The 15,769-nt window shown below is 39.5% G+C and overlaps 2 protein-coding genes across 8 annotated transcripts in view; both read left to right on the top strand.

The window, feature by feature from the left end:
- LOC147908614 (CCR4-NOT transcription complex subunit 6) overlaps positions 1 to 15,769 on the top strand; it is a 361,019-nt gene that overhangs the window by 217,633 nt on the left and 127,617 nt on the right. The window lies entirely within an intron of this gene.
- Positions 13,701 to 15,769, top strand: part of twin (CCR4-NOT transcription complex subunit 6-like twin) — a 292,189-nt gene continuing 290,120 nt past the window's right edge. Inside the window, exon 1 of the mRNA XM_087409740.1 lies at positions 13,701 to 14,761. The gene's annotated coding sequence lies outside the window, so the exon portion shown is untranslated. The remainder of the gene's footprint in view (positions 14,762 to 15,769) is intronic.

Raw genomic sequence — 15,769 nt, 5'->3', positions numbered from 1 at the left:
CATCATCCGCTAATGACGCTCACCCGAAAATACCCGCGTTAAATTTAGCGGGGAAGCAATTTCCGACACGTCACATGTGCGCGCTGCTACTGTTAACGGGCATGTAACGGGAGAAAACATGGGTAGCAGGAACTTCCCTCGGTTCCCAGCGGTATGGCAAATGTTTGACTAACGTAGAAATAACAGCGCGGACAAAGAAAACTCGAGCGAAACTTCATCGCTTCGGCAAACATTTAATTAAATCAACAGCCGTTTTCTTAAATCAACAACAATCCAAGTTGAAAACAAGGTAACGCACACCGCCGGCACCTGCCTTCTTCGCGATATTGTAGTTTCCTTAAAACAAAATTGGAGCACGGACGTGTATCCCGAGTTAAGTTCTTTAAGGTCTTTCTGACGAGCAGCATGATGCAAATGTATCGATCGGGGAATTTTTGAATAACGATTTATGCGAAAATTCATTTATTATTTAAGACTCGGAGCGAAATTTTATAAAATGCAAAAAAGCTCGAAAAGAATTAAATCGTTATTTACAAAACCATTTATCGCTTTATGCGAGAAATTAATAAAAGAATTCCAGCATAAATCAGAAATTTTCTTCCGCGACAAAAATACCTATCCGTGATTTATATTGCAATTGGCAAGAAGAACCTTTCCTACCTTCATCTCATCTTTCCGACGTCAGTAAAACTCGACGTCAGTTCAAAAAAAGGGTTCTATAGATAGAAAGAAATTCACTCATGAAAGGTTGCGATACCTCTTTTACCGCGATGGACCGTGCGAGATGCGGAAGATAGAACTGGAGGTGATCAGAAAATACGGTACGGACATTCCGGCGTTACGGGTCGCAAATTCGTTTTCAATACCGCAGAGCCATGTCCGAACGCATTAGTGCTTTTCCCGTGGCCTCCCTACGGGAACGACACTCGGGGGAGGTTCTTTTATTTTCAGAAGCACGTATAACACACAACGGCCACCGTACACGCGGTGTGTCGCAGTTAGCCGGCCACGGCGATCCGTTATTCCACGCTACCAGCTGGCCGAAACCGTCGTGCACTAACGACTCACTAAATTTCATCGCGCTCGCTTCTATACCTGTGGCGCCGTCTCGCTTTTTTAATTCGTCTCGCTTTTATTTCGCCTCCCGTAACTCCTCGCGATTTTTTCCTGTCGCTTTTGCGGCTTGTTCATGCCGTCGTACATCTTTCTCTTCTCTGGCCGACGTTTGCTCGTCTTGCGCGTGGACATTCAAGATTTTTTACTCGAAATTTTTCAGACGTGCTGACGTACATAAAAAGATACATATTTGTACATAAAATATTTTGTAAAATTTTGTTAGTAACAACTTAATCTTCAATTTAATTGTTAAAATATTTAATATGGAATTTTAAGAGATTCTGATAACATAATGTTTAACTTTCGTGGAAATTAAAATTTATAGAAATTATAAGGAGAATTAAACATCATCCAAAGAAATCTATTATTATGAAAAAAAATATTTTCTGTGGCATTTTATAATAATAACAAAAAGTAACACTTACTTTGTGACTCAAGTACTTTTTCTTCTCTTCCTTCTTTTCCTTCTTAGAGAATGTTTTCTTTCCACGCAATTACATCGGATGTCATTTTACGGTATATTCAAAAGAAATATTTAGAAGAACATTTACATTTAGCATCACCCGCTACTACAAAAAGCCGCGATGAGACTTACTCGTAGTCTTCCAAGCGAGAGAGACGTCTTATTTTGGAAAGCGAACACAAAACGCGACTAACGTAATTTACGCTAGCAAAGCAATGTGTTTGTGTGGCGCAAAAAGACCTTCATCGCGCTGGGGATTACCGCGCTGCCTCATATCGTCTGTTGTTAGCAACATCTTCCGCCTTTCGCATAGAGAACGCAGCTCCGCCGTTGTTACTAACGTTGTTTAGTTTTTTCTTACGCGCGATCTTGTTTTTCACCCCTCTGAACTTTGAAGTTCGCCGACCCATGAACGAACGGGGAACGAAAAAAAAAAAAAAATTCCGCTTCCCATTATGAAATAAAAGTAGCCGCAAATTTCAATGACCGTCCCCAGCACGGAAAACCCGGAGCTTCCTGATATCGCGGCGCGCCAAAGCTTTGTTCCATAAACCGGAATACACGTTTTGTCATGAAAATAAAGTCTGAGAGGCGGAACGAAAATTTAACTCGGCCATTTTTGAGCGCACGCGTGACGGGAACCTTCCCGCGGAAATGCTTCTATCGGAGCTTTTACCGTATACAGCTGCTCTCGTTATTTTTGTGTGTGCGAATTTTGTGTATCGACTCTATTCTTTGCGCCTTTAACCTCACGAGTGTTAGAAAATATATTCGCTTTTGTGTCAAAAATGCTTTCAATAAACGTGTTAGTCTATCTATACGAAATCTAAAAATATTTTCGGAATCTTTTAGGATTCTTGTTGAATTTATATTTGTGAGCAAAGCGAAAATATATTTTAATTTAAACTTAAATATGCCTTGGTTTTATATTGCGCGGAAAATTCTGTACTATGTATCGTCTCGATTTTCAAGTTTAAAATAGCTTGAAAAAATATAGAGTGGAATGTCCGAAGTCGTGAAAAATCTTGATCTACAATTTACATTCTCCAAGTACGAAATCTCGTCTATATACAGAAAATTTGTTTTCTTAGTTTAAATTGTAAGTGTCCCATGAGAATACATAAAAATTCACGTAATAATTTTTAATAATATTAGATACATAAACTTTTTTCATATGTCGTGTACAAAATTCAGCAAGAATTCTCTATGACGACGGAAAGAGCTCGATAAACTGATATGCATTTACTTAGAGCATCGTAACCTTTTTAATCTCGCCGACAATAGCTGTGTCTCTATGGAGAAACCGGCAACCTTAGGACGAGCAAAGTCGGACGTCGGATGGGACGAGAGATGAGCTCATTTTCCATTTTCACGTCCGCGCCGTTACGTATACACGGCCGTTGGCTCACTCGTGAAACAGAATATCCACTGCCACGATATAACGCCACGATGCCGGTGGACTATAGCGACGGGCAATGTTTTTGAACAGTCCCAGCATGAAATTTGAGCACACAGGTCTCGAGCCGCAGTCTGTCTCGAGCACTCGTGCTGATAATTCCCGGGAGATAAGTTAGAACCGGCTTATCATCGTTTTATCACTCGCGTAACATTGTTACGAATTAACCTCGTGGATAAACATCGACCGCCGCGAACGAGCCTAGCACGACTGGTGTTTCGCTATGCGACTAGATGGATAACGTCCCACATTTCGTCCTGCTGGTTTTCCAGTCGATATACGACGGAACGTGGTTGTGATCGTGCAGATGTTATATTTTTTACGTTAATATCAAGGACGGAAAAAATAGGAGTAAAAATAATATTATATATATATATATATATATATATATATATAGATAGCAGTTTATTATGTTAAATATTTATTTATTTGTAACTCTCTTAATATCTATGTTTATGTTTGATAATATCAGAAAAATATGTGTTTAAATATAAAAAAATTATTTTTTCTTTCTTTTAGATTTTAAACTAATTTCTTATGATTTTTATATCAAGTACTATGAAAATTGCAAGGTGCAATGTTAACTAAAATCCATGTTACACATCTGCACTGATCAGATCAATCCACGTTTTTCATTTTCTTGTTGGAGCGTTAATCGCTGGCTTATAGATAAAATGAAAGAAAGGATTTCATTTCGGAAAGCTGAGAAAGATCTCTCCTTCCGTTCAGATAACCGCGATTCGGTCCCGGCAAGCCGATTATCCGTGGTATCCACGATTCGATCGATGCACCTGAGACCCACAGGAACTGTGAATGTCGCCGGCGGCTTAATGAATGTTACCTCTCGGTCTGTGTCGAGCGGGAAGAGAATGAGAGGTGGAGAACGAGAGTAAGCGAGACGACAGATACGGGTGAGCGGGCGGGTCGAGCTTTGCCACGCGCTGGGGAACAATAACTTGGCCATCGTGATCTGACGTGAATGCGGCCGCGGCTATTAATGTCCGATAATACGCTGTCATTGAATCGCGCGCGGACAATCAGCCCGCGGCTGGCCGTAATTTATGCGCGGCATTATGGCCGACGTGTGCGGGAAAGAAGAGGGAGCCAAACGGCGCCTTCGCCAAGCACACGTCAATGGCTTGCTAATGAAACAATACCGACCGATGCATCATCGGGATTCTCTTCCATCCTTCTCTCTTTCTCCCTGTGTATCTATCGCTCGTATGTGATCCGTGTCTTTGTCTCTCCTCGATATTCCATTCCTCGATCTTTCATTCCACTTCTCGTAAGCTCAATGTGTCTTTGTCCGCTGATGGCAAATTCGAGCAGTTTAACTGCGCATTTAATCCGATATATGATTACGAAAGGTGGCGTCTGGGTCGAGGCAATGGAGAATAACATTGTTTGATACGCGCTCAACCATATGAATTATTAACAAGCATTTTTTCATTTTTATTAATACAGGAACGAATACAGGAACAATTAATTAAGTAATTATTATTAAAAACGAAATTATACATAACTTTTAATTAAGTTTTACAAATATTATGATTACTAAATTAAAAAATTAAAAAAACATATAAATTAAAAAATTAACGTATGTAAATTTTACAGTTTGTTCTACATGTAATGTCAATAATTTCGAATTTTCTCCCTTTCCGCTTCTCGGGATAGAGATTTAATCATCCGATGCCTCCTATCGCAATTCGATGGAGTAAGCATGACGGGCATCCCGTTCCGTTCCACTCGTTCTTACTGTTCCACTGTTCGCGATGAGCGAAGTCGTTGTATGCATTGCAGCATCAGGCCGCACACATTCGCCGTAATGACGTTGCAGCTCCGGGTTGTACCCACCGTCACGTGTGCATCGCCGCCGCCGCCGCCGCCGCCGCATCGCGTTGTATGTAATACATTGTTGCATCTCGCACGTATGCCGGGAATCGTATGCATCGCGCCGCGTAATCCTTGGAAACAGCGGGTGCGCCCGCTACGAAGAAACGAGAAAAAGGAACGTGAGAGAGAGAGACGAGAATCGCGTCGTTGCTCGTGCATGCATCTTTTATATATCACCGTCCATTCTTTCTTGTTGTACATCTTACTCGAGCTTGAATCCCAAAGTGGAGCGTTTCGCTTTTCCATTCCCCCTCATTAGCTCTTTATCTAATTCAAACTTGCGGGAGGAATTCCTGCATTATTTGGATTCTGAAAATAATTTTATGTAACATTTTGCATATATTAACCCTAGATTCTAGCCAAATTTACAAAAAGCGTTTTTAAACGTTACCAAACAAAATTAGCTTGAAACTAAATGTAAAAGGTTACAATTTTATTATAATTAAAATAATTATTAAATTTTTAATAAAATAATTTTAATATTAATTAAATATGAATTTTGTCAAATAATTAATTGTCAGATCTTGCGTTACTAAATTTGTTTGGAAAATGTGCATATTCGAGACAATTATTTTCTACAATACTTTTTTATCGTTAATTATATTACGACAGAGTAATTGTTCAGTCGTACGATAGTTGATGGCAGAAGCAATAATGCAATTTCTACATGCCGTAATCATAGTCATCAGCACCATAAATATGTAAATGTGCGCGATGTAGATGCTGCATTTTGTACGAAGAGATAATTATCGTCGCGTTGACTTATTCATTGCAGGACCACTAATTAAGGCAATTGTTATGTGTTCAATTAAGTTCAACGAAGAGTCGAGCAATGTTCGCACTGATTATGTTGCGATACATTATCGTTGTTGAAATTATTACTGATTGATTGCTGCTTCAATGTGATAGCTAATTGGATGTCGTGATCGATGTTTGCGTTTTTATTGATTTACCATGTTGCATTTATTACCACATGTTGGATTACTGCCTACGCATGTACTTTGAAATTCTACACGAATCGATAATAAACCATTACTTCATCTTCACGTAATAACAAACTCACTCGATAATAACTCACTTAAAATCATGAAACATTATTTATGTTACAGACATTTATGTATACCTACATATTTTATAACTTGACATTAATAGGCCTATAATGGCGTAAAATACATATATAACTATTGTATAAATGTAACAATGTGTGTTTGTATGCGTTTGTGTGTTTGTGTGTGTGTAGGAGGAGGGAGGGGGGAGGGAGGTAAAAAAGCTTTAACCTTCTGTTCAAACTTTCTTCAAGTCTCTCATCTTTTTCCTCTCTTCTTTCTTTTCTTCGTTTCAAGAAGTGTGTTCCTGGATTACAAGGCGAAGTTTACGCCGAAAGTGAGCTTAGCCAAATGAGGATTTACGATCTGCCGTACCAAAAATTCTCGACTCGCCGTGCTGGAATCTTTCTCACCGTTGACGGTATTACTGTTACATGCGGCGAGTCTGCATACACATACTCGTGCACACATATTGGCGCACCGCTTTATATATCCGCGAATCTAATTCCTTTTCTCTCTTTATGAGAACAAATGGATACACCACCTCACTCGCTCGTTTCGCGAGCTTTCGCCGAAAGTGAGCCTTAAAGAACACCACTTCCTCAATTTGGTACGAATCTTCCTTTTTCTCATTCTTTACGAGCCCACCTGTACGCCTTTGTTTCCTTCTTCTTGTATACATACATATTCTAGAAAAGCCGTTTATAGGAAGAATTTGCTCTTTAATGAATTTGGAATTGACCTTTCTTTCGCTAAGATTTAGAGTCCTTTTATTTGTTCACTTGAACCTTTTAAAATTTTTAACACTTTACGTGTCTTGGAAGTTAAATTCGCTATCAAAAAATTCACTTAAAATGAATCCCAGGAGAACGTCCCATATAAACTCTGGAAATTTATTTATTCTAAGAATTTTTAACATCTACGTAAATACAACGGTATGAAGAATTATTATTTTCTTTCAGGAAAATAATAGCTCTGCAACTTACAGCAATTTAATTTTCAAAAATTTGTTAATATTAGATATGCATACGGATAAAATAACAATATAATAACTCATTCAGGAAAATTTTCTCTCTTGGGAAACAATTACTTCTAAATCTGTTAAATACTCCGTCGCGCTCTCATTTCTCGTGACAATCCTCTAAAATTACGGATGAAATTCCATTTTGTCGCGATAAGAGCTAGCGAAGCATCTGTAGGGAACATTCCGGTTGTAGAGGAAATAACGTCGAGAGGGAAATACTGTTCAGAAGCTGAGAGAGGCTTTCTGTTCCCTCCTTCTCATGGAGGGAGTCTTGGAATCCTTCGTACTGCTTGCGGGGCGACCCGTTCTCGTTGCTTTCATCCGCCATCGCCGTCGCCGTGATATCTTCTAAGGCGAAGTTTTAAATGACCAAGTTTCGCCAAGGGAGACCGATGCATATTTACGCGGGCGTTTGTCGTAAACTTGCGAACGAGATTACCAGATAAAAAGCAATATCGAGCGCGATCGTGAGCGCCCGCCCGCGCCTAGCCGGACGCTCGCCGGTTGAGTACAAAGTTATCCTGCAGTGGCTTCCGGTAACGATGTTAGTTTATATCGTCGTGGTAGCTGTGTAGCGTAGTAAGTGCCTCCTCGTTCCTCACGAGAAAGCGGATATCCGAGCTGCCATGGAAAAATGGAAGCGTGAAAAATGCATGCGCTGATGCGCCAGCAACGGGATAGATTTATCGACCGGTAAAGATACGAGGCACCGCGCCATTTAAATGGTAATGGAAACGCGGTTTGTACATAATGTCGAGCAGAGTGCGGATCATAAATTTTAGATAGAGTCGAGTATACGAGATGTTACGTCACGTCGAAAGAGCTAGGTGATATCTTAGCCACGAATAATTTGACGAATTTGAACATTTTTAGGTGAAAAGCGAAGAAATCGCGATCAAAAGCGTAAATACTAATTTCCTTTCATTTCGAATTTTATTTTTCAACTTTTTTCTCTCAAGGAAAATTAATAAACATCGGGGCAACTTGTATTTTTGGAAATTGTTAGTTATTCTAAATTTAATTAATTAGTTGTTCGACAAAACGCGATAATTAATTAAGCTTGAAACTTGTAGATATTGATTTCCTTTAATTTCGAATTTTATTTTTCAATTTCTCCTTCAAAGAAAATTAAATATTGGGGCAAATTGTATTTTTGAAAATTGTTAGTTATTCTAAATTTGACTCATTAATTATTCGAAAAAATGTTAATTAATTAAATTGTTTTTGGAATGGGCGATAATTTATACAACGAATTCTATTATCTTCTTTATGAAGTTTATCGCAGATTCCGGCGACAGGTGAAAAGATTTAAGCGAGGGACCGTAGAGACGTGAAAGAAAAAAATCGGCGGTTTTTGCGAATTCGCATCGCGCGCAAATCGCGCGAGCGTTAAACGCTAATAACATTAACGGTCCAGCGAGATTAACAGTTATTAAGAAACGTGAGAAAACCGATGTTCAAATAGTACGCCGTGCGTCGGATATCTTAATAGGCGGGATATGAATACGGCCTCGTCGCGGCCTCACCGGTAAATCCCGTCGTTCCGTCCCGAGGCGAACAGATAAAAAGGCAAATCTTTCAAATGGGCGCACGCACGACGTGCATATATCTTACACGGCAAGCTGTACAATATATGTGTACACGCACGCGTGCCTATATCCTTTTCATTCTCAACAGGTCACACAATGAAAGCCCGCGTTCTATTCGAGTCTATTGAGAAATCAGCTCGGAAACGAAGTGAGAGAAAAACTCCGTATTCGCAAGCTCGGAGTAATTAGAGTCTTTTTCAGAGCGAGACTTCCGTACGAGATATTACGTGACATTGTTGACGACGGAAAATCTCGAAGGAAATCCCTATCTATGAAGGCAAGATACACTATAGCTTTCGTGAAGAGAGCTTGCGCCGAGTGAATGCGGCTAACCGTAATCTCCGGTAATATTCGAAATTGTTCGAAAGCGAGGGCCTTTCCGCTGGAAATTTCAATCTTGATGCTCGAAGCTTGTATCTAACGGAGGATAATTAATTTTATACGGTGCCTATGAATCGTTCAATGAAACGTTTATGTGACATTTATACCGGAGAGAAATTAAATTTTAGATTAAATAATACATTATACGCGTGCGGGCGTATTTGATCGATATGCTAAATATGTATCGTGTGTCGCGGAAATACATTTTCTCTCGTGATATATTAATACCAGATTTTCATTAAACATCATAGCACAACAAATTGCGATTATCGGCAACATCGTTCGCAGAGAGCCCAGCCGTTCTCCCGATAAAATCATCCTCGATGAGGCGTCATCCGAATTTATAACAGGCTTAAGAACTTAAGCGGTTGAAAAGCCGCGACTGCGCGAGAGTAGCTAGTAAAATAATATCAAAATAATACCCAACTAAATTCTGAGCCACGAGTTTTACGCTCGCCATAAATAAATAATTCGGGGAAGCTTTCCGCGCGCGGCGACGTATCTCGAGGGAGATTTCACTTTGTCGCGATAGAAGAGAGGAAAAAGGGAGAAACAGAGATATAGCTTCTCTTTCACCGGAAAATCTCGTGTATATATATTTTCTACGCGAACCGTAAAAAAACTGGCGAGTTCATCTCTGTAACACGAACGTATGAATGTACGGACACGTGCAGCATGGCGAAATGAATTTCAATGAGCCATTCATCAATGAAAACAAAGAGATAATTTGCGAAAATATTTATGCCTTATAAGCACTTATTACGCCGCTTCTTCGGCTCGGTTATTCTTACAGCAACTTGAACAACATCTCTAATTGTTTGCTAACATGTGTTAATATTTCAACCGTGATAATATTGCAAATATCGTAACATTGGGACAATAAAATATAAGAAAGAATGGTTTTGCTGAAGTATCTAAAAAAATTTAGCTAGATATAGATCTAAAAATAATTTTATTGGATTATTAAAATAATTATGTAAGATGCTAGAGCTAGAATGTCAAAACTTTTTGTAGCACTGCTTATCATGTTTTAGTTTTCTACATAATTATTTTAATGATCCAATTAAATTATTTTCAGATTTATATCTAGCTAAATTTTTAGATATTTCAGCAAAATCATTTTTTTCATGTATGATTGTTGACTCGTACAAGAAATGTGTAATGAAATTGTTTTATTACAATTTAATTAAATATGAAATAATATTCTTACATTTACATTGCTATCGTATTGACACACTCCCGTTTACAAACATATTTTATTTTTCTATCGTCCATATTTTGCTCAGGAAATACGACATAATAATCTAAATTGTAGCAGCATCAAGAAAATAATTGAATCAATTTTTATTGTGAACAACAATTGAAGAAATAACAGTCGCGTTTTATTAAAATATCACTTCAGGAGCACAGCTTTGTTTTCGGAGCGCGATTGAGAGAAATGTGTTTAAGAAAGCTTTTTGTGCGGCATTCATTTCGACAGTTACTCGAAGCAAGAAGCGAGAAATATCGTGTCTGTCACATAATTCCTAAAGATAAGGTCGCTTTTGCCGCCAGAAAATATATTCTGTCATGATTCGCGGAAAATTCCCGCAAGTATTAAAACATCTTATCTCGCAGTTGTGCAAAAGTGTCGGAGAGACATTTCGGTTTGAACGGCTTGACGACATTTCTCGCTTGCTTCGAGTAATTTTCACAACGGTGGAGCCTAAATTTTACAATAATTCGCTTCAAGACAAATCGCTCTTTTAATCTCCCGTTTCTAAAATTATAACAGTTCGAACTGAAGTATAATAAGTATAGAATATAAGTCGAAAAAAAATTCTTGCTCGTGACGTGATAGTAATGTATTGACGTCGAGCGCGATTCTGCGCGAGAGACTTTTGTAATCAAAATATATATTGCCGATTGTAATAATAATATTTTTTTCGGGCCGACTGCCGCAAAGTTTGTCACGAGTGCGATCGACAGGTATATACGCGACTCGGTCCGCGACTTACAATGTGCAGGGTGACGGGGAGGAGGAGAAGGGAGATTAAAAGTCACGCAGCGTGTACGACGGACGGCGATGTGCACGGTGACTTGAAGCACGACGGATGTCGAACGTCGATATCGACAAGCATTAATATCAAGCGCAAAAGTCGAGGTCGTTGCGCGCGACAAAACACCCTTTCTCTCACTCTTCGTTCCTCCGCGCCCGTCGCTGATCGCGAGATGGGTCGTTGATCGGGAAAATGTCGATAAGTGTTTGTAACTTGCAGCAGTGTTTCCGTGAGCGTGCCAATAGCACGTCGGAGACGCAGTATTATAAGATAATCGACTGCCAACCTTTCTGCAGTGTCTCGATGCCGACGTCGACGTTTAAATTGCACCTGCACGAACGTGAGTTTCGCGTCGCGAATGACGTGCCAATACCGGGAGCGAGATTTTCGCGAAGATTAACCGGCCCATAAAACTTTCAATCCCGCGAAGGAAAATATGAAAAATTTCCCTGCTCTCCATCACCTATTTCTATCTGCTAAGATATTTTATTTCTCTGCATTTGCCTGATATAACGTAGCTCTTTGTATCTCTCGAATTACAATCGATCACGAAAGTATAAGAAATGAATGTTAAATTAAATCGCAGAAATTTAATACTAATTTAATGTAATTTAACCGCGATATTGAAAAATGATATTCAAACTCCTATTTTAAAAATCCTGAGAGTACAACAAATATTTGTAAATGGTAACTTCGGGAGCTTCCATTCGGGAGCTCTTATTATTGCATCGATCGTCATCGAGAAACGGAGATTTTATTTATTTTATTTTTTTTTAATTCGAAAGTAGACGGAATGCCGATTTATCGATGATGGGAGCGCGTTATGACATGGATGGGGAATGGAAAAAAGAGGACGGGAGGCCGAGAGGTCGGAATAGTCGAACAGACACAAAAGTGCATTGCGGACCCCTCGTTAACGCCGGGCGGAGACGATGGAGGGCCATTAGTCCGCGTAATTGGCCGTCCCGTTCGTTGTCTCCCCATCTTCCATTCGGCCCAACATTTTCCAGGCGACGCCGTGGCAAACATAATATCCGCGTGGGCTTCGAAAGAGGATAAAGTGCTTACCCCGATTTGCAGCACGGCCGGCTGGATTAATTGCCGCGCGTATTTGAACGTACAAACGGCGACGGTGGGACGAGACGGTCGCAATAAACCCCAGGTGATTTGCAGGTTTTGCGCGTAGCGGACGCGGATTGTTTTAATCCGTCGCGCGAGTGGGAAGGCATAGTCTTGAAAACCGCGGCGCGCCTCTCGTCGCGTGACGGGACGATCATCGCAGGTGACGTATCGCTGGCTTATTCATTTGCATATTACAACCAGCCTCCCACGGTTGTAATCGCGGGTAACCGTAATGGCATGCCTTCGAAACGCAACAAAGTGTACACAGGGTTATAAATTATTCCGCCGTTAAATCCGCGCTGTGTGCTGCGCAACGAGAGAGGCGGGTCTATACATTTATGCGAGCGCAAATTGTATTTATTTCGTCCTTTAAATATTTGAGCGAATTTGACGCTCGATATTAAAATCCTCTAAAAAGTCAACCTGAAATAGCGCATTCGAATTAAATCGACGAAAATCAATATTACTCGCGAAACGTTAAATGTATAATTTTTATTTTTTTTTGGATGGAAAATTGGATTAAAGATAGCATGGAAAATTGGCTCCGCAATTTGTAGCGAGAACGAAGATTAATTAATAGCGGCAAGTTTAAAGAATCCATAGATAAAAGTTAGACTACGTTAATGTCTGAATACGTAATTAAGCTCAGCTTTAAATGATATAATTGAAATTTTAAGTATCTATAATTTTATATATCGTAATATTTTAGATATACCTATGTGTGTTTTCACTCTGAATATTTTTCATTTTACACAGCATATAAAGTTACAAATGGAATTTTGTCTTGATTTTTTATCGAAAATGGATTTTGATTACGATATCTGATACCGACACAATGAATGGTACTCTATTTACATTATGCACGGCGCAAAGCCGTAAAGATAACATAATTAATTTTAAAGTAAAATTTAACTTATCGAGGCGTAAAAGTGTTATTACATGAGAGAATTAAAAGAATTGAGCATCTGCGTATAAATTTATTGTACTTTAATATTATACACTATCCTAACATATAATACTCCAAATTTATATTTATGTGCATTATACAATGCACAAGATTTCATCAGCAGTGTATATTAAATTCAATACAGTTTATAAAATTATTAAACATGCCATAAAATTATTAAACATGTCACTGCGCATGCTTTAACATACAATGCTTGACGCATGTAAAGACACCTTCATTGTCAAGAAATGACGTAGAGCCGAGAATATAAATGTCGAGTCGGGTAGCAGGAAATTGTTATAAGTCAGGACAAGAACACACGATGGACAAAGCCACTATTACATCATTTTTGGAAAACAAAATTTAAATTGCGTTGCACTCATAAGCGCGATTACATAAATTGCTATGAATTTTTCATAAACGACTCAATAGTCGGTCGACACTTTATCTATTTTATACTCTTTGCCTTTAATTGACGCGATTTCGGTACGAGACAAGTTAGTTAAATTTCAAAATTTGGAGGGTTGGCGGTGCGCGACCGCCAACCGCCTGAAGTAAGCGTCAATCGCCTGAAGTAAGCGCTAAACGCGCCGCCATTAGTCAGTCGCCATTGCATCTCGCTGCGTATTAACGTCTCTCCGTCTTTCTCGCGGAATATAGCCGACTAAGGTGAGTCGTATGTGCGAACTGATATCGAGAGTGCTCGATGAGGTACCGTGTGATTGTCGTTCGATGTTTAAATGAACTTATAAATGCGCAGAAACATTCGAGCATTAACGAGTGCTGACTCATCGGTTGATCGATAACAAACGAACCTCGCCATTGATTGTTCGCGAGTGTCGCAACTCACACGCACGTCCTTCAGGCACGGAGACGCCTTTGTTTTTTCATGGATTTCTTTCCGAGAATGAGCAGCACGCGAAAATCGATCAGGTAATCCGAATTGTGTTTATCGAATATTTGTTGGTAAGATCGTATTAGTCGCGAGTCGCGACATAAACATACGTGCGTGAAGGACGCAACGTTCGTGTCGCCACGCGATGATTTCCGTTGCTCTTTGTCATTTTATGTCAGTCTTACGCTACACGTAGCCATTCGTAAGACGTAAATAACGCATAAAGAACGTAATGTAAGAAGTGGCGAGCTTATACTGTGTTCTTTGTACGCTCTGACGTAAGACGGCATAAAGCGGCGTCTACAATGAAATTTTAAGGCGTAAATCTTAAGCTCTAAGAGAGAATCTTAAGCTGTAAGAAATTGAACAATCAATCAAATATGAGAAGACTGATACATAATACTTGACTGTGGTCAGTGAAATTCTTACGACTTAGGACTTAAACTTGTTTTATACCTTAAAATCTCGTTGTAGACACCACTGTATACGCGTCGTAATGTCGTAACCGCGGGCTAGTCGATATCGGGAGCGTCGCAAATTGGGGAGTTCGGCTTTTCATCGCGCAATTTTCATTCGCCAACGGTAAATCGCGCGTGCGAATATCGGGAGTGCTCGGAATACGTGAGGAGCGATCGCGCGTGATTGTAATTGGTCACGAACCTGTTTACACGCGCGGAGTGTCGCGTAGTGTTGATCCAGTGCTTCCGAGGATTACCACTTTCCACGTCCCGAATCAACGGATCGGTACGTCGTGTGAATCGTCGAGAGATCTCCACGTCGTGTTAATTAAGGTAACATCAGCATTAAAATAATCATTTTCACCGATTGCGAGAGTGTTTTATTCGTTTACTTGTTAAACAACATAGAGTGCAGTCCAAATGTAACTAGAAAGCGTTTGAAGCATTTAATCGACCAAGCAGAAGGAAAAATTTTATAAAATGATCAATCGAAGAATGCTTCAAAACATTTGTTGTATTACGTTGAGCGTAAAATAATATTTTCGTTTATTCTCTCTTGAAAAGATAAAACAAAAATATTCGAGGGGAACGTTAAAACATGACAAATATAAATGATTTCGTATAATAAATTTCATTTTTTAATTGAGTTTATAATAATCTCTTCTTAATTACCTTCGAAATGCATTACAACGAAATATTATTTCTTCTCTTCGAATTTGTATTTAATTATTTTTCAATGGAGAAAAATGTAAATTTATAATATTATTCGAGAATATCTATATTTCTTCGAGGGAAATATTTTTCAGAAACATCGAACAAACATATTGCAAATCCGACACTCTTGTGGCTCGTGAATTTTTATATCTGTGTCGATACTTTAATTGTACGTTAAAACATGTTATGAATTTTTCTACCATGTCGATTCTCAAATAACACGTTGTAATTTCTCGTACGGTGGAAAAAAAATAGAACAACGGATATTAAAGCAAGGGAAGCTCGATGATTGATGTAAAATCGCCATTCCGCCATTCCGTTCGATCTCGTTTTCAACGCGTAATAAAGCGGTTTTCGTGCTCTTCCGGAGGAGCAATTCATTCGAAACAGCGAGGACATACCGATCAAAGTGCGTTTAACCAAAGACGCTCCATTGATTTGCGTCGATCGCGGGATTCGAATCGGTGGCGCATAAAAGTTCCCAAGTCTCTCGCGCGTTCTCTCAGCTCCATCGCGGTCGCCGATAAACGACGAAAGTTCCAGCAGGTTGCAGTTTCCAATCAGTCAAGCGAATCCGGAGCGGCGCGGCGGCGAGTTCGCAAATCGGCCGCAGGTTCCCATGCCATT

Source organism: Acromyrmex echinatior, chromosome 9 (genome assembly GCF_024713525.1).
Source record: "Acromyrmex echinatior isolate Ae372 chromosome 9, ASM2471352v2, whole genome shotgun sequence".
Classification (NCBI taxonomy): domain Eukaryota; kingdom Metazoa; phylum Arthropoda; class Insecta; order Hymenoptera; family Formicidae; genus Acromyrmex; species Acromyrmex echinatior.
This window is presented reverse-complemented; position numbering and strand designations above follow the sequence as displayed.